The following is a 22,900-nucleotide window of genomic DNA, read 5'->3' as shown; positions in this document are numbered from 1 at the left end:
AAAAACCAATGCTCTTCAATAGATTTGGTGCGCTGAAAGGGCTAGACAAATCTCTGATCTCGTCGCGGCAAAAATCTTTGTCTCTCTCCCCTGACACAGCCCCATTGTAAGAGGGCGAAACTCGGCCTGAGTCGGGCTTGCCTAAAGATATTTATCTCTGTCCAATAAAGAATCCAGATCGGACGTTTAGCTTCTAATTCTGTACTGTTGCCTCCTATGCTGGGAATACTTAATACGTTTCACGTTTCTCTTAAAACCTGTGGTCTTATCTTGGCCTGCCCAAAAGGCTCCTGAACCACCTCCACTCAAGGCTGAAACTGATATGACATACAAGGTACATGAAGTCCTCGACGTCTGCTGTAGGGGCTGCCGGTGGGAATACCTCTTTTCGTGGGAGGGTTATGGACCCGAAGAAAATTCTTGGGAACCAGCTCAGAAAATCTTGGATAAAACCCTCCTCCTGAACTTTCATCGTGCCCATCCGGGCAAACCACGACCTCCAAGAGGGGGATGTAAAGGGGGGGGGGGGGGTATCGTTACGCGTGCCGTCTGCGGCAGACCTGCGGCATGGCCCCCTCACCTTTCTACAGTGATTTCAGCCTCTGGTTCCTCCTCACTGGCAGCGGTGGGCCGTCAGCTCCATCCTCTGGCCTCCCCCAGTGCCTCCGGCTCTGCCACAGTCCCCGGTGTTCCTGATCCTGCTTCCACTTCTCGTTGGGCCTCCCCGCGTGGCCCACATAGAGATGCTACTAGGCGCGCATGCGCCATTGATTCTTAAGTAGGGCCTGCAGCGGAAACCTAGCCGCGGCCCCGGATGATGACGTCAACCTGACTACAGTATTTAAGCTCAGGCTCTGCTCCCTAGCGTTGCCTTTTCAACAGGTCTCCTCACTGGTCGAGTACTCATTGCCTCCTAGAGATTCATCTCATCCCTGCGTTCCTGTTCCTCGTTGTTCCTGCTTCCTGTCTCTTTGTTCCTACCCTGCTTCATGTTTCAGATTGACTACACGGACTTTGACTTTGCTTTGCCTGACTTTGCCATTGATCATCTCCACTCCCAGACCTCTGCTTCACCTGACTACGCCTCTGCCTATCTCCAGACCCAGATCTCTACTTCGCCTGACTACGCCTCTGCCTATCTCCACTCCCAGACCTCTGCTTCGCCTGACTACGCCTCTGCCTATCTCCATACCCAGATCTCTACTTCGCCTGACTACACTACTGCCTATCTCCAGACCCAGACTTCTGCTTCGCCTGACTATGCTACTGCCTATCTCCAGACTCAGACCTCTGCTTTGCCTGACTACGCTCTTGTCCATCTCCGTGATGAGACCTCAGCCTTGCTTGCCACTGCCTTCGGATTGCCGCCAGCCCTGACTCAAGCCTGCCCTTGGACACCTCTCCAAATTACTCCCTGGACGTAGTTTCTTCAGGCTTTGGCCTGCTTTTGCTCGAGCGTCCCCTGTCTGCCTTCGTTCCATTGGTGCCCGAGTTTCCAGGACATTGCCTAGTCTGGAGTAAGACTGTACCATCTCTCACCTGCTGTCTCTGGGCTGAACCAACTTCTACTGCAACTATATACAGAGGCCCACCTAAGTCCTGCCGGCCCCGGCACTCAAAGGCTCAACCCACAGGGAATGAGGGCTGGTAAAGGTGAAGCTCCAGTGACCGCTGTCTATCAGCCCACTCTGCCTGCCGACGGTGGGGACCCATAGGTTGATTTGCGTCAACCCCACCACGGCCCAAGGGTCCACCTCCGATTCAACAAATGTGAATTGGTTATTTATTCTTTCAGTTAATACAAGGGCTAGTGGGCATTCCATAAAGTTAGCAAGTAGCACAATTAAAACAAATAGGAGAAAATTATTTTTCACTCAAAGCACAATAAAACTCTGGAATTCATTGCTAGAGGATGTGGTTAAGGCAGTTAGTGTAGCTGGGTTTAAAAAGGTTTGGATAAGTTCCTGGAGGAGAAGTCCATAAACTGCTATTAATCAAGTTTACTTAGGGAATAGCCACTGCTTATTACTGGCTTTAGTAGCATGGGATCTATTTAATGTTTGGTTTCTTGCCAAGTACATGTAACCTGGATTGGCCTCTGTTGGAAACAGGATGCTGGGCTTGATGGACCCTTAGTCTGACCCCTTATGGCAATTTCTTATGTTCTTATGATGATGTTATAATGTTTACGCAATTTCCAGTAGATAAACCATGGAACTTTCTTATGCTTTTCTGTATAAAGGCCTTTTGACATCAACACTCGACATTCGGTGACAAGGTGTGTAACCGTTTCTACAGAATCTGCATTCACAAAAATCACAAAAAGTGGCAAACACCACAAAAAAAAAAAGAGGTGAGCCATGGGCGCTGTGTAGACACACCAAGCAGGAACGGAGGAAGCAGTGTGGCAGTAAGGTATGGCTCTGCTTAGGACTTACCCTGAAGGGAAACCATCTCTGTAAATATAAATCTGAAAAACATAAACCCCCGAGTAAAAGACTACAAATCTGCTTCAGCTGTTCGTAGGTGGGAGCTGGTGTAGACATTCTCACGACGTTTGGGGAATAAATTGCCACATGAAAGCATTGCTGTCCTCCTTGGTTTGTATCCACCGGCCTGCAAGCAAATTTTCAAAGTGAAATTCCCGGTGTGTTTTCTGCCAGCTCTGCCCCCTCTCACACCTAACTACACAAGTAAATGTATATGCACAGGAGAGGAGGGAGCTTCCAAGGGATGATTTTACTTAGCTGCCCAGGTGAAGTTGCTCTCCAGGCGACTTAGCATGCCCCTTCTACTCCCCACACTGCTGAGGAGCACGGCAGGTAAGGCTGCGCTCACTGAATATTAAACAGAGGGAATAATTTTGCAAAACAAGAGGATTTTTCTGAACTGCTAGCATTTTGCCGACACTAATAGTTTTCAGATGGTGCATACGCTCCTTTCAAACTCAGACAATACAGTCTCCAAGAAGCCCTGGGGTATTTATTAAATACAGAAACTGAGGAATGTGGAACAATATACAGCTATATATATATATATATCTCTATATATGTATAAACACACACACACAGATCTATATTGTAAACACAGGGCCGGCACCTTTATATGGGAACACACATACATTTCTTTGTAAGGAATATGAATGAAAATGAAAGCTATATTTGCTTACTTTAGGAGCTGGTGATATTGGAAATAGCTGTCTGTGCGGTAGGCCCCCCCCTCCCCAGACAACGGAAGCAGGGACCCAGCAACACCGCCGGTCAGAGGACAGCCAGGTAGGAACCCACAGGCTACAACTCCCCGACACCAGCCGGCTCAATGCCAGCAGCTGGTTGGTGGCCTGTTAGCAGCCAGCAAGGTCATGGTACCTAAGCACCCAGATGTTTGGGCAACAGACTCACTAGTCTGACAGTAAAACTTGGGGGGGGGGGGGGGGGGGGGAGAGGGAAGAGGACACTGCTGATTGTTGGATTAGGTATGGGGGAACTTGTACGTTCATCTGCCTAGGCTGTTAGAGATCCACTAATGTGAGTAATTCTACCAATGCCAACAAACCAACCCACATCCCAAGAATATTTTTTGTTTTTGTATATATATTTCTTTTCCCTTCTTCTTGTCTTAAATCTCCAACCTAGTTACAAACATTTATTCCATACTCTTTCTTCAAGACAAAAAATTCTTTTCTGCAACCAACTTCTTCACACAAAAATTTTTTTTTTAAAGAGGAAAGCGGTTGTTTCATAAAAATTTAAAGTTACCACCCAGGTTAACTTTATTGCTGTTTTTTAAATCACGAACAACCACCATCGTTCACCTCATATACACTGTCCTACACCTCACGGTTGTACTTAGCTTTGCTCAATCCACATTGAAAGATCCTCTGTTCACGGCTGCCGTGATGAAAGTGTATATGAGGTGAACGATTGAGATCTCAGTATAATGAAGAATGAAGAGTTCCTTTTTTGAGGCGGACTGTTCCATCTGTTTGACAAAAATTCATTTTGACAAGATTTAATTAAGTTTAAAAAAAAACAAAAAATGATTACAAATATTTTTGAATAAATAACAAAAAATATTATTGGGGGATGGTGGTTAAGAACATAAGAACATGCCATACTGGGTCAGACCAAGGGTCCATCAAGCCCAGCATCCTGTTTCCAACAGTGGCCAATCCAGGCCATAAGAACCTGGCAAGTACCCAAAAACTAAGTCTATTCCATGTAACCATTGCTAGTAATAGTGGTGGTTATTATCTAAATCAACTTAATTAATAGCAGGTAATGGACTTCTCCTTCAAGAACTTATCCAATCCTTTTTTAAACACAGCTATACTAACTGCACTAACCACATCCTCTGGCAACAAATTCCAGAGTTTAATTGTGCGTTGAGTAAAAAAGAACTTTCTCCGATTAGTTTTAAATGTGCCCCATGCTAACTTCATGGAGTGCCCCCTAGTCTTTCTACTATTCGAAAGAGTAAATAACCAATTCACATCTACCCGTTCAAGACCTCTCATGATCTTAAAGACCTCTATCATATCCCCCCTCAGCCGTCTCTTCTCCAAGCTGAAAAGTCCTAACCTCTTTAGTCTTTCCTCATAGGGGAGCTGTTCCATTCCCCTTATCATTTTGGTAGCCCTTCTCTGTACCTTCTCCATCGCAATTATATCTTTTTTGAGATGCGGCGACCAGAATTGTACACAGTATTCAAGGTGCGGTCTCACCATGGAGTGATACAGAGGCATTATGACATTTTCTGTTTTATTCACCATTCCCCTCCTAATAATTCCCAACATTTTGTTTGCTTTTTTGACTGCCGCAGCACACTGTACCGACGATTTCAATATGTTATCCACTATGACACCTAGATCTCTTTCTTGGGTGGTAGCTCCTAATATGGAACCCAACATTGTGTAACTATAGCATGGGTTATTTTTCCCTATATGCATCACCTTGCACTTATCCACATTAAATTTCATCTGCCATTTTGATGCCCAATTTTCCAGTCTCACAAGGTCTTCCTGCAATTCATCACAATCTGCTTGTGATTTAACTACTCTGAACAATTTTGTATCATCTGCAAAAAACAGCAATAAAGTTAACCTGGATGGTAACTTTAAATTTTTATGAAACAACCGCTTTCCTCTTTAAAAAATGTTTGTGTGTGAAGAAGTTGGTTGCAGAAAAGAATTTTTGTCTTGAAGAAAGAATATGGAATAAATGTTATGTAACTAGGTTGGAGATTTAAGATAAGAAGAAGGGAAAAGAAATATATATACAAAAACAAAAAAAGGTTTCTTGGATGTGGGTTGGTTTGTTGGCATAGGCTGTTAGAGAAGCAATGATGAAAGGAACACAACCTGACATGGATAAGCAGCAGCTGGGATACATCCTTAACAGTATGGGCAAGAAGAACTGAGAGGTTTGGATGGGCCCATTGGTCTTTATCTATTGTTATCATGTTTAACATGGGACTTGTGATCGATTCCAGCAGTGCTGCATTGGCAGAAACGTGACTTCTGAAGTTACTGCAGGAAGCTGTCTCCCTAAGTGGCACGGCAGTGACGTCACATTGCTCCTCCTGGACTTATCCCGAGCCAGCCTGCTATGCAGGAGCTCCAAATCAGTTTCTGAATCCAGCTCCTGGACTGGGGCTAATGTGAAAGCAGTGTTCATTGCTCCCAGGACGGAGGGAGATCCAAACGATGGCACAACAGGAACACCATCTTGCCCAAGAGTGTTGACTCTAAGACCCATCTGTTACGGCCCCGGGTCCTCCACTTACTTCGAGGCCGGCCCGGGCTGCTGAGGTGCCGACTGGGCCTGTCCAGGCCTCGGCCGCGGCGCTCCTTCGCTTTTGGCCCCGCCCCCTAGGTGCGCGCGCGTGCACGCGCAGGGGCTCTGAATTTAAAGAGGCCAGTGCGGGAAACTACAGAACTTCCTCCCGATGACGTCAGATGCTGCAGCCCTACTTAAGTCCTGCAGCTAGGCTCCTTCCCTGCCTTGCAACGAGGTTCGCTCATTCTGAGTTGCTAGTTGCTGCATCTGGATTCCTGTCCAACGTCTGCCTTCCGACTTCTGACTCTGCTTCGTCCACTGACTCCGGCTTCAGTCTCCGTTCCTGGTTTTGGCAACCGACGTCTGACTTCTGACCCCACTTCGTCCATTGACTTCAGCAACAGTCCTCTCCCTCCTCTACAGGTATCCGGTTCTTCGCTTGCCCAGAGGATTCTCCTAAGTCCCAGCGGCTCAGGCCCTCAAGGGCTTCCTCCCGGGAGGGTCGCGGGCTTCCAAGGGTGAAGTCTCTTCTTGCCTCCTGGGCTCAACCGCTTCCGTCAACTACCTCTCCGGCTGTTTCTCTGGTCCTTGACCGCATAGGATCGCACCTAAGTCCAAGAGGCCTGGGTCCCTACAGGCTCCTCCTGGGGGGGGGGACCTCGGGTTTCCAGTGGTGAAGCCTTCTTCGGATCACCTCTTCAGCGCCGCCTCCCGGCTGCGACGCTCACTGTGGGTCCTCACAGTGCAACTCCATCGGTTTCAGCCGGCCCAGGGGTCCACTCCCCGTAACTCCATCTCAATTGCCCATTTTCTCTGCCAATACAATGCTGTATACCATATTTGATCCCTGTCTTTTTCTTCACTTCACCCTACCTATTTGGATTTTAGATTTAATTGCTCACCTTTCCAAACAAGCGCCCAAGTCGAGTTACATTCAGGTACAGTAGGTATTATACTGTCCCAGAGGACTTTCAATCTAAAGGCCTAATTTTCAAAAACATTTACACCCTTAAAACTGGGTTTTTATACTTTATCTGTGAAAGTGGGCTTCTGGAAATTGCTACAATGTATTCCATTGGTCCACAGGTTTTACATGTCATAAGTGCAACTTCCAGCATGTAAACGGACTTTTGAAAATTGCTACGATAGTATGTTACATTTTTGTGTGTGTAACTTTGAAACTTACCTCCCTTGTCGGTACTTCAGCCATTGGACGGTAAAATGGCTTGCCCATTGCCACAAGAAGCATCAGCAGGATTTGGACGCTGGCTATTGGCCTGCTGCTCCTGCCACTTTCCTTCTCCTCTACTATGGATACTCTGTGCTTGGCATCTTAAAATTTTACATTTTCACTGCCACTGCCTCCAAAGGAAGACTGTTCCATGCATGCACGCTGCCTTGTAATTAATGGTCAAGTTTGCTTCCACATGGCCTCTTCCATCTTTCCCTAGTCAGCCCTGATATCAACTGGATGAAGGTCTCATCAGGGCATATCAGGAAGGTTGTTACTAATTGTCAAAAAAGACTGCTTCTTGCAGCTTCTGGTCCTGAAACTGATGAGATAGGGACCTACTTGAGATCTAATTCTCAGTGGAATGCATAATCTGGAGCAAGGGGGATATTGTGGTGGAGCTGCTTGGTGAAAGTGATCCACCACTCAATCAAATTCAACAGTCACTGGGAAAAAAAAACTACTATAGAAGGGAAATTACGATAATATAAAGAAATTATTTGGAAGGACACAAAAAAGAGCAGTTATGAGCAGGCAAGACAAAACACCCACCTGGGGCACCAGGTTGCGATGGTGCCGGAAACGTTGACAGAGCAGGGCGCACTGCACCCTGTCGGGGCAATTTCCTTTCTGCCCCTGGTCTTACATGCGAGCGCCACAAGGCCCAGCCTACCCCCAACGTGGGAGCAGGAGCTCTGCAGTTAGCCGGAGGGAGGGGGGCCTTACGCAGGTCTGATAATTCAGTGAGACTCTGAGAGAAGGCTCTAAAGCAAATCACCAAGATCTGATGGTCTTCACCTATGTTCTAAGGAAACTGCAAACCTGCTACTAGTTTTCTGTCACCTAGCATTCAATTTTCCATTGGAATCGAGGATAGGAAAACAAATGTGATGCCAGTTTTTAAGAAGGGCTCCAGTATAATCCAGGGAACTACAGACCAGTGAGCATGATGACATCAGTGTCAAGTAAAATGGTAGAAACTATTGTTAAGAATCACATTACTGGTCACATAGATAAATACAGTTTAATGGGGAGGAGCCAGCATAGGTTTAGAAAAGGGAAGTTGTGCTCTACTAATTCTATTAGAATTCTTTTTTTTTTTTTTTTAACTCTGTTTTCAGAACACACAGAACATAACAATGATATGCATTTTATAATATAAATATCCCAAGCACCAGAAGAAAGAAAAAGCCATACGTAGAAAATCAAGCAAAGGCATCTCCTCCATTCAAATGATCATGGCCCATATAAAGACTTATTGCAAGTCCAGTAGCCCTCCAATCTGGCCTTAATCTTGGAAATGATCTTCTTTTCCATAGATGCAATTTCTGCTTCCACATGCCTCCAAGGCTCTAACTGCAATATGGATTTCCAGAAGAAAGCAATAGTTAGTCTGGCCACTTGCAGTAGCTTCTACCTTCCTAACAAACACAATTGTGGAGGAGAAGTCCATTATCTGCTATTAATCAAGTTGACTTAGGGAATAGCCACTGCTATTAATTGCATCAGTAGCATGGGATCTTCTTAGTGTTTGGGTAATTGCCAGGTTCTTATGGCCTGGTTCGGCCTCTGTTGGAAACAGGATGCTGGGCTTGATGGACCCTTGGTCTGACCCAGCTTGGCAATTTCTTATGTTCTTATATTAAACCGCTGCCCTATTATTAACTGTATATCATTCAGTATGTCTAACCAGAACCTACACCGCAATACAATCCCACCAGATATGAAAATTCCCATCATCCCGCAGCCCCTCTAACATAACGAACCTGAATTGCTAAGTTTGATAAAATGTTTCTTATATCTATATGTCCTATGTAAAAGTTTATACATTAAGTCTTTGCTTTTCTTATAGTGCAAAATCTTTAAAATGGACCGCCAAATTGTTCACCAATCATCTGCATTCACATTCAAAGAAAGATCTGATTTCATTTATTTACTAACATGATGCTTGTCTCACTACTAAGATAAAAATATGTGTGATGTGATTTTACTTGAAAACTGCCTCGTAAGAATCCTGTCCGTGATGTGGTGTGGCGACGCAGACACAAGTTTGCTGAGCTCCAGTTGCCGTCCCTGGTAATCACATTTTATCCTTTTGCTGGACCTCCCTCAAATGAGAAACGGAAAGAGGTAAGAGGTAAAGAGATATGGCCAAACTTGCTAAATAGAGTTTGGAAGAAATGACCACCAGACCTGTGAAAAAAGATGAAGAGAAAAGCAAGCCACAGGATTTTAAAATGGCAGAGTCATGAAGGCGACTTGGAAGTGAGTGGTCAGAGCTAAAGGGCAACGGCAGTGCTAACCAACTGCTGTGGTGCAGGCTTTGGAAAGTAAATTTGAACAGATATCGGGAAAAATTCAGGAGGTACGTGACTCAATAAGACCCATTCAATAATTGCGTGGATGCGGTGGAAGCGCGGGTTGTGCCATAATGAAGATGAGATAATAGCAATGCAAAGTGAGATCGTCGTGCTAGAAAAAAATCAATGGCTGAAAAGGAAATTAGAAGGCATGGAAAACAGGTCGCCAAGGAATAACCTGCGATTTGCAGGTCTACCCAAAAGCTTGCTGGAGAGAGATTTACCCGCCGCCATTGAATCGTGGTTACCGATGGCTCTGGGGATAAGGGATATATGCAAGGCCTAGTAGTGGTGGAACAAGCACATCGTTCGGGGGCCTCATACGGAAAATAGATCGCACCCAAGATTTTAAATTTCACTCCCAAAATGGAGATAAATGAGGAAATGTAACAAATCGAGAGAAATGGAATATCAGAATAATAAAATATTAGTGTTTCGGGATTACTCTGCAGCTGTCTCCGTAAAAGAGAAAGGGATTCTCCACCACGTGTGGTGAACTGGCCAAGAAAAATACCTTTCGCCCTCACGTATCCGGATGTGATGTGAGGGGAAGATGCGTTTATTTACATCCATGGCAGAGGCACAGACATTTTTTTGGGGGTTTTTTTTTTTAAGGAAGAAGCAGGATTGCCTGGTGAGCAGAGGAGAAAGAGTGACGAGAGAGATCTGAGAAAGGAAAGGCATCGTGAAAGTCGACCTGCACGTAGAAAGAGGAAAGATTGAGTGAGATTAATTCCACAGCAGGAAAGAAAGGGGGTGAAGATACTGGGAGCATCCAGTTGCAGAAGAAATATCCTTGAACGTTCAGATCAATTACCTAAGTGAACGTTCACCGAAATGCATACCAGCTCTCATGCGGAAAGCAGAGGTACAAGTTCCATTAAGTGTCTGGGGTGAATCACAGTTTTGGCTTACGTGGTTGCCAGCTTCGAGCACAATATTAGGTTTCATGTTTAAGCAAGCGCTAACAGAAAAGGGGAAAGATGGGGAGATGGTGCCCGAGTGCATCAAAATGACATCCCCAAACTCCAAATTGGGAGTGGTTGTGGCTGTATAAAGGGGAACTGAGAGAGCGAGGAGGGAGGGGGGGGGGGACGAGAAGGGGAAAAGGAGGGGAGGGACTAAGACTCAGTTCTTTACACTTTCGAATAATAGGAGGACTAGGGGGCACTCCATGAAGTTAGCAAGTAGCACATTTAAGACTAATCGGAGAAAATTCTTTTGTACTCAACGCACAATAAAGCTCTGGAATTTGTTGCCAGAGGATGTGGTTAGTGCAGTTAGTGTAGCTGGGTTCAAAAAAGGTTTGGATAAGTTCTTGGAGGAGAAGTCCTTTAACTGCTGTTAATCAAGTTTACTTAGGGAATAGCCACTGCTATTAATTGCATCAGTAGCATGGGATCTTCTTAGTTTTTGGGTACTTGCCAGGTTCTTATGGCCTGGATTGGCCACTGTTGGAAACAGGATGCTGGGCTTGATGGACCCTTGGTCTGACCCAGCATGGCAATTTCTTATGCTCTTAAGGAACTCAACACTGGTGTTATATGATTGAATTTTATGGTTTCAGTTAAGATCCTAGCAGCGTAATGAGGTAAACCCAGATATACTGAAGCACAATAGCCAATACCAGATATCAGCAGCGCTCGAAGCATGAACAGGAAGTCAAAAGGACTGGAATAAGGCTTCAGCCTATGCAACATGCAGAGTTTCTAGAAGGATTTCTGCACCATCGTTCTAAATAAGAGACTTCAGGATTTGTATCTATTAAGGAAAAAAAACATTTTAAATAAACACGGCTAAGGGCCAGGGAGAGCAGTTGAAAACACGTTGTTATCCCGAAACGCAGGAGGCAGGCCTGCCGTATGCATGGGGATCATTTGTCTGGAGGAAGGGGGAAGGGGGCCTTACCAGCCCGTCCAGCAACACCTGGCTTCACTTGCATTCTCCACGGTGGGGGCATCTACAGAGGAGGAGATTTCTGCTTCTTGGGAATGAAACAAAAATTAAAAACATCTTCCTGCCTTTTTTTTTTTTTTTTTTTGTATGGACAAATTAATTATCCCCAAACCGTTTTGCTCAGTACAAGTGGTCAAAGCCTCTACCTCTTCCTCTCCCCCCAAAACAGCTTTCTACAATGACAGATATATGGCTTTTGTAACATTTCTGCTGCTGCTGGGAGCCGTGGGGCGCCTGCTGACCTGAAGATCATTTATCATTTAAAGGCAGCTTTTAACTCTCGTGGTGCTATAAACCTCTGCGCCTTGCTCTTACAGATACCGAGATCAAGCCATGCCTTGGAAACAAAAGACTATGACGGGCCATCCAGTTTGCTGCTTCTCCCGTTGTAATACAGACCTACATATCTTCCTCCCCCACTGCTGAGGATTCTCTCTATGCCCGCACCAGGTGTTTAAGGGCCCATATTCAAAAGCATTTAGTCAGCTAACTCAGAAGTTAGTCAGTTAAATCAATATTATTTGGGCACATATCCAGCTAAATTCTAGCCACCTAAGAAGTATTTAGCCGGCTAACGGGCCAATACAGTAAAGTCCGCACGCACACAGGCCACTCTCCTGCGCACGCGATTCAGTATTCAAATTAGGGCCGGCGGTAAAAAGAAGTAAAAAGAGGCGCTAGGGACACTAGCGCGTCCCTAGCGCCTCTTTTTGGACCAGAGCTGCGGCTGTCAGCGGGTTTGACAGCCGACGCTCAATTTTGCCGGCGTCTGTTCTCAAACCCGCTGACAGCCACGGGCTCGGAAACCGGACGCCGGCAAAATTGAGAGTCCGGTTTTCAACCCGCGAGCCGTGGGCCTACTTCAATTTTTTTTTTTTTTTTTTTAACTTTTTGTAACTTTCGGGACGTCCGACTTAATATCGCCATGATATTAAGTCTGAGGGTGCACAGAAAAGCAGTTTTTACTGCTTTTCTGTGCACTTTCCCAGTGCCCGGAGAAATTAGCGCCGACCTTTGGGTAGGCGCTAATTTCTTAAAGTAAAATATGTGGCTTGGCTGCACATTTTCCTTTCTGTATCACGCGGGAATACCTAATAGGGCCATCAACATGCATTTGCATGTTGTGGGCGCTATTAGGTTCGGGGGGTTGGACACGCGTTTTCGACCCCTTACTAAATAAGGGGTAACGCTAGTGCGTCAAAAACGCGCATCCAATCGCGGGTTAACAGTGCGTTCCCCGGAGCGCACTATACTGTACTGTATCGGCCTGTAAGTTAGGGGTGTTCCAAAGGCGTAACTGGGAGGAGATGAGTTAGCTGGCTGAGTCTGGTCAGGCCAAAGAACTGTCCTAAAATAGGCAGCTATAATTAGCCAGCTAACTTTAAGCTAGCCAACTATATTCAATAGTGCAGCTTCACAACTGAATATAGCTCCAACGTTAGCCGGATAAGTTTATCTGGTAAACTTTGCTAGCCAGACTGTGCCTGAATATGGGCCTCTTACAGTTTTGGCCTCCCGTGAGAGACTATTCCACATATTCACCACCAATTCTGTGAAGAAACATTTCCTTGTGATGCTCCTGGATCTATCTTCCTTCCACCTCCTATCATAGCTCTTAGTTCTAGAGCAGGAGTAGGCGACTCTGGTCCTTGAGTGTCACAAACGGCTCTAGTCTTCATGTTATCCACATTGCTACAAAGGAGGCTGTACATATTCAAATTTTCCCATCGATAGCAGGGTTGAATTAGCCATGCTGTCATGGGGGGGGGGGGGGGGGGGGGGGGGGTGTTACTGTCCGTCAGGCTTTGAAGGTGGAGCTTAACCAAGCTGTTACAGAGCTTAGCTCTGTGCGGCTGCACGTGTGTTCCCGCACAGGAAGGCTGAATCTCCTCAGTCTGTCCTTTCCGTGAGCGGGAACGCATGCAGAGCTGCTGTCTCCTTAGCTAGACGAAAAAAAAAAAAAGAACCGCAGCACACCACCATGCCCCGGCCGTCAGGATTTAAGCTGTGTGCAAGCGGCAAGATAATGTCTATCACTGATGGACATGAGGCCTGCTACATTGTTTGGGCCCTTCTCATGACCAGGCGACATGCAAGCATTGCGACCGCATGTCGCCTCGGGCGCAACGCCAACAGGCCGCGAAAATCAAAAAATTAAAAGTTTCCCTCATGGGCTCATATGCCCCCCCTCGGAGGCCCATTGCTCCCCGGGACCGAAACCAACGCATGCCCCCTCGCAGAAGTGAGTGGCCTCCTTGGAACCCAGCACCACTCAGTCAGGTAGGGCCAAATCCAAAGGTAAACACCACGACGCATTGCGGCATAAGAGTCAAAAAATGGAGCAAAAATTTGACGTGACCGCCGAATCTTGGAGAAGTCAGCGACAAGGTCGACACAGAGGCCTGCGACATCCAAGAGCGCCGATTCCGCCTCAACCACGCCGACGCACTCATCAACGCACATCCAACCGATGCGTCCTTCGATGCCCTTGACGTATTCGAAGAAGAGGATATTGACGCATCCGTCGACGCAGCCACTGGCACATCCATCAACACATCCATTGAAGCATATGTTGCCGAAATCAACATCGAGGCAACCTATAACGGAACGTCCTTTGACGTATTCGACTCAGACCCGGTCTCCCGCTTCTAAACGGGTTTCAGACCACTCCTCCTCTAAGCGGGCAATGAAGAAATCAAATGCAAAAAGCTCCAGATCGCAATTACTGAATCTACAGGTACCAACTACACCGGAGGACCATACTCCACCCTTGGGCACAAGCACATCCCTGCATATGTCCGACTCTGGCAGACTGGAGTCCCCTTTTGAGTCAGAAGAAGATTGGGTGGCAGTTTCATCGTATTCCCCCTCATCTTTGTCATCAGTGCAGGTCTTCTCTGACCTTTCTTCTGTTTCCAGAAGAAGACTTGCTTCTCCGCAACTACAGGAACCATTGGCGAAACGTCAACGAGTTCGGGAGGATGTGGGGCCACATGAACATCACCCAAGAGCCCCAGACTCAGATATTCTCCTGGCAGCCGTTCCATACCACCGCTAGCCACCCACACCACAACCCACACAACCTCAGTTACCCGACATGGCACAACAGAGAAAAAACCACAAATGTGATTCTAACAACGGACGCTTCCCACAAAGGATGGAGAGCCCACCTCGACCACCTACAAACGCAGGACCTGTGATCCCCTCGAGAACCGTCATATCAGATCAATCTTCTCAAACTGAGAGCTATTCGATATACCCTGAAGACCTTTGCTCAAACTTACAAAGATGGCATTGGTTAATAAACTACTCGCAAGAACTGATTCAAGAAGTCCAATCTCCCCCACACCCGAAAATTGAACCACTCACCCTCCACACCCACTGATCCACATTTCTCTCCTTCCCTCCATCTTCAAACTTCATTATACTCCACCCAAATCCCTCCCTTTCCCCCCAACTATACACGTCAAGATATGAAACCATTTTCACCTAAAATTCGGACAAGTAAATATTAACAATGCTTAACATTAACTACTAGTTACCATGCCTGTTAAGTAAAGTTAAATGTTACCATGTTACTGTTAGTAAAGATAAATGTTAACAAAGTGTATCTGTTAATATATAATATTAATTGTTATGACCTTTAATGTACGAAGTGGTTATATTTGTAAACCGAAGTGAAGGCTTGTACCAAACTTCGGTATATAAAAACACACAAATAAATAAATAAAATGATATACACAGACAACCAAGTGGCCATGCTCTATATCAACAAACAAGGAGGGTCAGGTTCTTGGATCCTCTGCAGGGAAGCACTCCTCATCTTGGATTGGGCAACTCGTCATGCAATCCATCTTCAGGTGACATACCTACCGGGCATAGCCAACAGCCGGGCGGACAGGTTGAGTCGCATATTTCACCCTCACGAGTAGTCGTTACACCAGCAGGTGGTCAATGACATTTTCTCTCGATGGAGAGTACCGACCATAGACCTCTTCGCCACGGAAAAGAACAGAAAGGTGCTTCATTTCTGCTCGGTATTTCCAAGTCATCTCCGCGTAGCGCAGGATGCCTTTCTACTTCTGTGGTCGAAGGGACTAATGCACGCATTCCCACCGATTCCACTCATCATGCGCACAATTCAGAAATGCATAGGCGACACTGCGGACCTGATCCTCATTGCTCCAGTATGGCCCAGGCAACCTTGGTATGCTTACCTTCTCTCCACTTATCAGTCGACACTCCCATTCCACTGGGCGACAGAAATGGCCTCTTATCCCAGGAGCAGGGTGCCCTTCTACACCTGATGCAGAGCTCGCTCCACCTGATGGCGTGGAGATTGAACTGTCAATACTGACAGAACAGGGGATATGGCAAACATGGAACAGACTTAGTTTTTGGGTACTTGCCAGGTTCTTATGGCCTGGATTGGCCACTATTGGAAACAGGATGCTGGGCTTGATGGACCCTTGGTCTGACCCAATATGGCATGTTCTTGTGTTCTTATGCTAAGGACATTCTGCTTGTGGCCAGAAAACCCTATACCAGAAGAATGAACCAATTAAAATGGAGGCGCTATGCATCACTGTGATCCCTTTGACTGTGCTCCGACAACCCTCCTGGACTATCTATTCACGCTATACACAGCAGAACTAGCAACTACTTCAGTTTGGGTACACCTGAGTGCCATTGCGGCCTACCACAAACCATTCCAGGGACACCCGATATCTAATCACCCACTTGTTACCAGGTTCATTAGAGGCCTCTATCATCTCCGGCCTCCAATATCCAAGCCACCAGTGGCCTGGGATCTCAACCTCATCTTGGAGCAACTAATGCTACCTCCATTCGAGCCCATGGAATCCACACACATCAAATACCTCACATGGAAGGTAGGTTTTCTTGTTGCCGTAACATCACCATGTCGAGTCAGTGAACTACAAGCACTGGTGCACTACACTCCTTACCTTCAGTTTTACCACCACAAGGCAGTGCTACGGACTCATCCCTCCTTCCTTCCAAAGGTGGTCTCATCCTTCCACATTAACCAGTCCATCGAACTCCCTACATTCTTTCCCAAACCACATCAGAACGCTCGGGAAAGATTACTACACACACTGGACTATAAAAGGGCGCTGGCCTACTACAAAACTAGAACCCACTCGAACATGAGGCCATCACAACCTTTTCTCTCCTTTAACCCAAATGCCCCTGGTCTACCAGTGGCAAAACGGACAATTTCCAGTTGGATAGCGCAATGTATTCAATTCTGCTACAAGAAGAGAGACATTCCACTGCACAAAAAATCGAATGCTCATCAACTACAAGCAATCTCCACCTCTGTGGCCCACCTATGACGTTCCACCTTCAGACATCTGCAAAGCTGCCACCTGGTCATCTCTCCATACTTTCACATCCCATTACTGTCTAGACCAGCAAACATCTGAGGATGCCATGCTGGGTGTTGCGTTCGTGCCTGCTCTTCGCCCTCGCTCCACCCTCTCTACCTATGTGGCGACTCCCTCCAGGTCTGAGGGACAGCTGCTGCTGCGGCGTCTCCCTTCTGCATCTCTCCGGAATCCCCGGGTTGGCCTGACGCTGCGGATCCACCATGTTCCTGAAGACGTAAGGGCGCGCGCTCCAGAGTTTGTACCGGCAAGGGTGCGAACCTCGGGGGTGTCCCCCCGTAGTGATGTCATCTGCTTCCAACTTAAAAGGCCTTTACTTGCAACTACGAATCTGGTTAGCAAGGACTCGAATCATACTCTTCCTGGTTACGATTCACCCAAGCAACTCTGCCTTCTTGTATTTACTAGGGGTACCCGCTCCTCAGGGGCTCCACTCTCTCTTCTTGATTTCAGATTGCTAAGACAGGATCCAGTATTCGCTCCTCGAGGGCCTAAGTCCCTGAATGCTCAGAAGACTCCTTACTGCCTAGAAGCGATCGCAGACGTGAACACTGTGAGTTCTATTACAGATAGGAACTAGGGATGTGAATCGTTTTAGGACGATTAAAATTATCGTCCGATAATTTTAATATCGTCTTAAACCGTTATGGAACACAATACAATACAGATTCTAACGATTTATCGTTATAAATCGTTAGAATCGTGAGCCGGCACACTAAAACCCACCCCCGACCCTTTAAATTAAATCCCCCACCCTCCCGAACCCCCCCCCCCCCAATAACTTAAATAACCTGCGGGTCCAGCGGCGGTCCGGAACGGCAGCGGTCCGGAACGGGCTCCTGCTCCTGAATCTTGTCGTCTTCAGCCGGCGCCATTTTCCAAAATGGCGCCGAAAAATGGCGGCGGCCATAGACGAAAAAGATTGGACGGCAGGAGGTCCTTCCGGACCCCCGCTGGACTTTTGGCAAGTCTCGTGGGGGTCAGGAGGCCCCCCACAAGCTGGCCAAAAGTTCCTGGAGGTCCAGCGGGGGTCAGGGAGCGATTTCCCGCCGCGAATCGTTTTCGTACGGAAAATGGCGCCGGCAGGAGATCGACTGCAGGAGGTCGTTCAGCGAGGGTTCCGGCGCCTCGCTGAACGACTTCCTGCAGTCGATCTCCTGCCGGCGCCATTTTCCGTACGAAAACGATTCGCGGCGGGAAATCGCTCCCTGACCCCCGCTGGACCTCCAGGAACTTTTGGCCAGCTTGTGGGGGGCCTCCTGACCCCCACGAGACTTGCCAAAAGTCCAGCGGGGGTCCGGAAGGACCTCCTGCCGTCCAATCTTTTTCGTCTATGGCCGCCGCCATTTTTCGGTGCCATTTTGGAAAATGGCGCCGGCTGAAGACGACAAGATTCAGGAGCAGGAGCCCGTTCCGGACCGCTGCCGTTCCGGACCGCCGCTGGACCCGCAGGTTATTTAAGTTATTTGGGGGGGGGTTCGGGAGGGTGGGGGATTTAATTTAAAGGGTCGGGGGTGGGTTTTAGGGGGTTTTAATGTGCCGGTTTTTCGATTTTTCGATTTTTAACGATTTTTCACGATATTTTACCCCCCCAAACGGCAACAATACGATTCCCTCCCCCTCCCAGCCGAAATCGATCGTTAAGACGATCGAGGACACGATTCACATCCCTAATAGGAACTGGTACTCGCTCCATGAGGGCCTACGTTCCTAATCTCTGAAGACTCTCTTCTGTCTAAGATGTTATCGCAGGTACGGAGATTGTGAGTTCTTATTCCAGACTGTATATAGGAATCAGTACTCACCTTCGGCTCCTGTTCCTGAAAATACTGAAGACTCTCTGTTGCACTGGAGCCATTACAAGATATCTACAATTGTGAGTATATCATCTACTACTGGTTATGTATCCAGCATACCCTGTCTACTCACTATCTATAGTCTCTCTCTACAGCTCCGCAACTCAGAGATTGCAATTCCAGTATCTGAGGGACTTCAGCCCTGCCGGGCACATCAGCTCACTACTGCCACCTCTGGTGGTTCTACTTCCTGTCTAATAAAGAACTCTCTGTGTTTGTCTCCATACTCCAGCCTAGCCGGTGGTCCCTCTCAGGATCTCCTCCTGGGGGCGCTGTCATCAGCCCAAGGATTCACCAATTTCCATTAAGTGTTTATTCCTTACACTACTAGAGCGGTATCATACAGACTGCCACTCTGTGGGAGCCAACCCACAACAGATCATTAACTTCGCCTACGGAATATTACAAATTGCTAGCTCCTCCCCTTGGGGGAGCAGCATTGAACACTGGGACAAGCGGTCTTGAAAAATTTCGCCACATAAACGATCCAAAAGGCTGTCCACAGAAACAAGATCACTCTACAAAGAATGACAACACCAAATACTACATAGCGTGACCTACTATCGACGGGAAAAAGCAAGTTTGTTTACCATAAATGGTGTTTCCGTAGATAGCAGGATGAATTAGCCAAGCTGACCCACCCGCCTCCCTGGACAGCCTTCCTTACTGCTATGACACAGACTGAGGAGATTCTGCCTTCCTGCGCGGGAACGCACATGCAGCCGCACAGAGCTAAGCTATGTAACAGCTTGGTTAAGCTCCGTCTCCGAAGCCTGATGGACAGTCCCCCGTCCCATGACAGCATGGCTAATTCATCCTATGAACGGAAACACCATTTACGGTAAGCAAACTTGCTTATATCTCATACATATTCATTGTGTCTAGAATGAAAATTAGGTCTGCTTGTGGTACTCAAGAACTGCCATTGCCTACTCCAGCTCTAGAATTAAAAGTGATGATATAGGAGGCTGAAGATAGACCCGGGAATGCCACAAGGAAATGTTTCTTCACTGCTGCCCCATTATTCCCACAGAATAATGCTCTCCATCACGCATTATTTAGACTTTCATGGGCACATTTTCAATCGGGCACCTAACTGGAAATGTACACGTGAACATTTCAGGCCACACCAACCTAGATCCGACTGATCCCTGGTAGCACCCTGCTAGCCAACCCTTCCCCCTTGCTTCCAGTGAGTGACTAAACAGGGCTACCAGTGAGGTGACCTTTGCTTCTCTGAAACCATCGTGTCTCATTGTCTTACCTACTTTTAACATGACTGGTTCTACCTAGGCTCTCTCTTTCTAATGGAATGGGATCCACATCCCATTCCCTTCTGTTATGCTCCTGTTACTAATCTGCGGACCCTCATCCACCTCCTTGTCTGTGAATACCGCACTTAAGGATTGGTCAGTGTTCATTCTTTTTTTCCCTTGGCGGCCTCCACACATTTCTCCCCTTTCCCTCTCAGTCCCACCCCCTGCACACTTTTTGGAAGGGAGCTATCTGAAGCGGTCTTGTTGCCTTGCTTAGCTGTTTCCCCTTCCATTTGTGCCTGTGCTCTCCTGACTGGCTGTTCTGCCTCTCTGCCTTTCTAAATTCACTTCCAGGTGCCTTTACCATTATGATAGGAAAGTCTCTAACACGCAGAGTCTTGGAGAAAGGTACAGGATTTCTGAATGGAGCCCAGAAATATTTTAAATACCTCCTCTTTTTTTTTTTTTTTTGCAAAATAAAGACAGTATTCAGGGTTTTTTTTCCCCCGTTTACGTTTGTTGGGTGGGTATAGAGGAAAAAGGGGGATAGATCTCAGAACGTTTTCATGTTTTTTCCTAGGATTCAGCTATCATTTTCCCCCGAGTTTGTCGCTGGCAAGGCCTTTAATTTCTGAAGTGGAGATCTGCCAGATCATATCGATGTGCAGTATAAATAAATATATCTATATTCTATCTATTTATTTATTTGTAGAGTTTTATATACCGTTATTCGATAGAGACATCATAATGGTTTACAAAATATGCAATTATCATACAATAAAATGGAGTTAACATAGTAGTTGGGAACAGTAGAGTTTTGTGAACAATATACATTTTTTCTTAGCAGTTGAATAACAGTAGAGTGAGGAGAACATTTTCAAAAACTTAACGAATCAAGTGAGAGAGCAGGGGGGGTGAAAATGGAGGGAAGGGGGGTACATCAGGAGAGCAAGAGGAAAGAGGATTATGTTTGCGAGTTCGGTTGAGAGCTGGGATGATCAGGCGTCTGTGAGTTAGAATAGAATTTGCGGAATAAAAATGTTTTTAGGTCTTTTTTAAATGTTTTCAGGATGTGCTGGGTCCTCAGTTCTTTGGGTAGGGTGTTCCAAATTTTGGGGGAGGCAATGGAAAATGCTCTCTCGTGTAGTTGAAAGATGAGCGTCTCTTAAGGTGGGGATGTTTAGCAATCCTGTGTTGTTGGAGCGTAGGTTTCTTTGTGGGTTTTGGGGGGTTATGTTTAAGCCTTTTAGTCCATGAAGATCATCATTTAGGATTTTGTGAATGATGGTCATAGATTTGTAGGTAATTCGTGCAGAAATAGGTAGCCAGTGAAGAGAGGTCAAAATGGGTGTTTATCATACAGAGCAGTGCATGGAGTCTCTGTGATGATCTTAATCCTTCAGTGAGACGCCATGGAATCAGGGAAACTTTCAGAGCTCCATCACTAGAGGAACCAACCCAAAGGCACTTGCAGTCTGTGCTGGATCCGGGACTTGAGATACTAGCAAGATTTAGATCTATGATGCTATCTGAGTGTAATTTTTATGCATTTTGGAAGGACTCAAATTACACTTATGCAGCAGAATTCACTTCCCATTACCTGCCTACAATTTAAACACTGGTGATTTTGGAAAAACAATACTGTTCTTTCTAAAAAAAAAAAAAAAAAAAGGAGTGGAAGATATGAACAGGAAATAATTAAAGATGGTTTAATTAAAGTGCAGTTTGGATGGGAGAGCGAATGTATTCCTTTATGGTTGGAGTTGTTTCCTAGAGACTCGCTCTGGTTCCTGGTATCTTCTGCTGGGGCTTTTCCCACCAGGCCTGACTCAGGACTGAGTTGGTATGCACAGGCTGTTTGTTCCGGCTGTGTAAACAAGAGCAGCTATATGTGTGTGTGTGTGTGTGAGAGCCACAGGGCATGTGGGAGGCTCATCACAGATCACTCCCAGACTCCAGCCAAGCATAGGCACTTTCATGTGCCGCTCTGGCATTTACCTGCAAGAAACCTTCAAGGTTTGCTGAGAATTAACCATCGGCAGCTGTTTTACCAGACAAAGAGAGAGAGAGAGAGAGAGAGAGAGGAAACCCAATGAGTCCAGTTCCCAGTCTCCCTCTTGGTTCCAGGTGTGCAATGTTGCTGGAAGACCTGTTACATTGCATTTCATTTTCCATGGTTAACACTGTGCAGCTGGACGTGTCTGCTGTATATCATGGAGGGTCCATGGGGTGTCTGCGGGAGCTGCACCTGTGATGTGTATATTGGAGGAACCAAATCCACCTCTGATGTGTTACTGAGAAGCTGGCGGAGCGGATTGACACGGGTCGTAAATCTAAGTCTTTCCTGTTAATCTGGGATGGTGGTTGGGCTTATTCTCGATAGAGGGGGGCTGAGAAGATTCCCCCAGCCTACTCTCTGTTCTTGTTGCGTCATGTTCGCTGATTGCCTGGGGTTTCCATGTTGTTTCATTTTCCTACCACCAGACTGGTGGACAGGGAAGAGGGGATCGGGGTGAAAGGTTGGAGATGTTATTGTATGCGATTTTCCTATAGGGAACACTTGGGACTCCCATCCTCGTTTTGTACTTTTATGGAAGTGTTGTATTTGTTAAACTCAATAAAACAGATTTAAGCATAAAATTATCTCCATGGCATTGGAGACCAGTTTCTCTACACCCATTAGCGTCACCAGTGAGAAGTAACTCACAGGAAAGCTCAACCCTGCAGGGGATAAAGGCAGGGCCAGTGCAAGGGCATTAAGTGTCCTAGGCAAACCTTACAGTCTGTCACCCCCCCCCCCCCCCCATCCCTAACCATCCTTCCCACACACAGTTTAAAATTGTGCATTTATAACAGATTTAACATGAAAAAGGACATTCTGAGGTAAAAATGTAATACACATGTTGATGTGGTACTTACATGCACTGCTGTGGTGCCAACCAGAAAACTCTGCAAAAAAAACAGCACTAACTGCCAGCACTCACAATAACAACTCTCCCTAAGAGACAACTCTAAAACACCAATACACCTCCTTTCAGGAAAACAGAACAAGCCAG

The sequence above is a fragment of the Rhinatrema bivittatum genome, chromosome 8 (assembly GCF_901001135.1).
Source record: "Rhinatrema bivittatum chromosome 8, aRhiBiv1.1, whole genome shotgun sequence".
Classification (NCBI taxonomy): Eukaryota; Metazoa; Chordata; class Amphibia; order Gymnophiona; family Rhinatrematidae; genus Rhinatrema; species Rhinatrema bivittatum.
The sequence above is the reverse complement of the archived record's forward strand: the minus strand, read 5'-3'. Positions refer to the sequence as shown.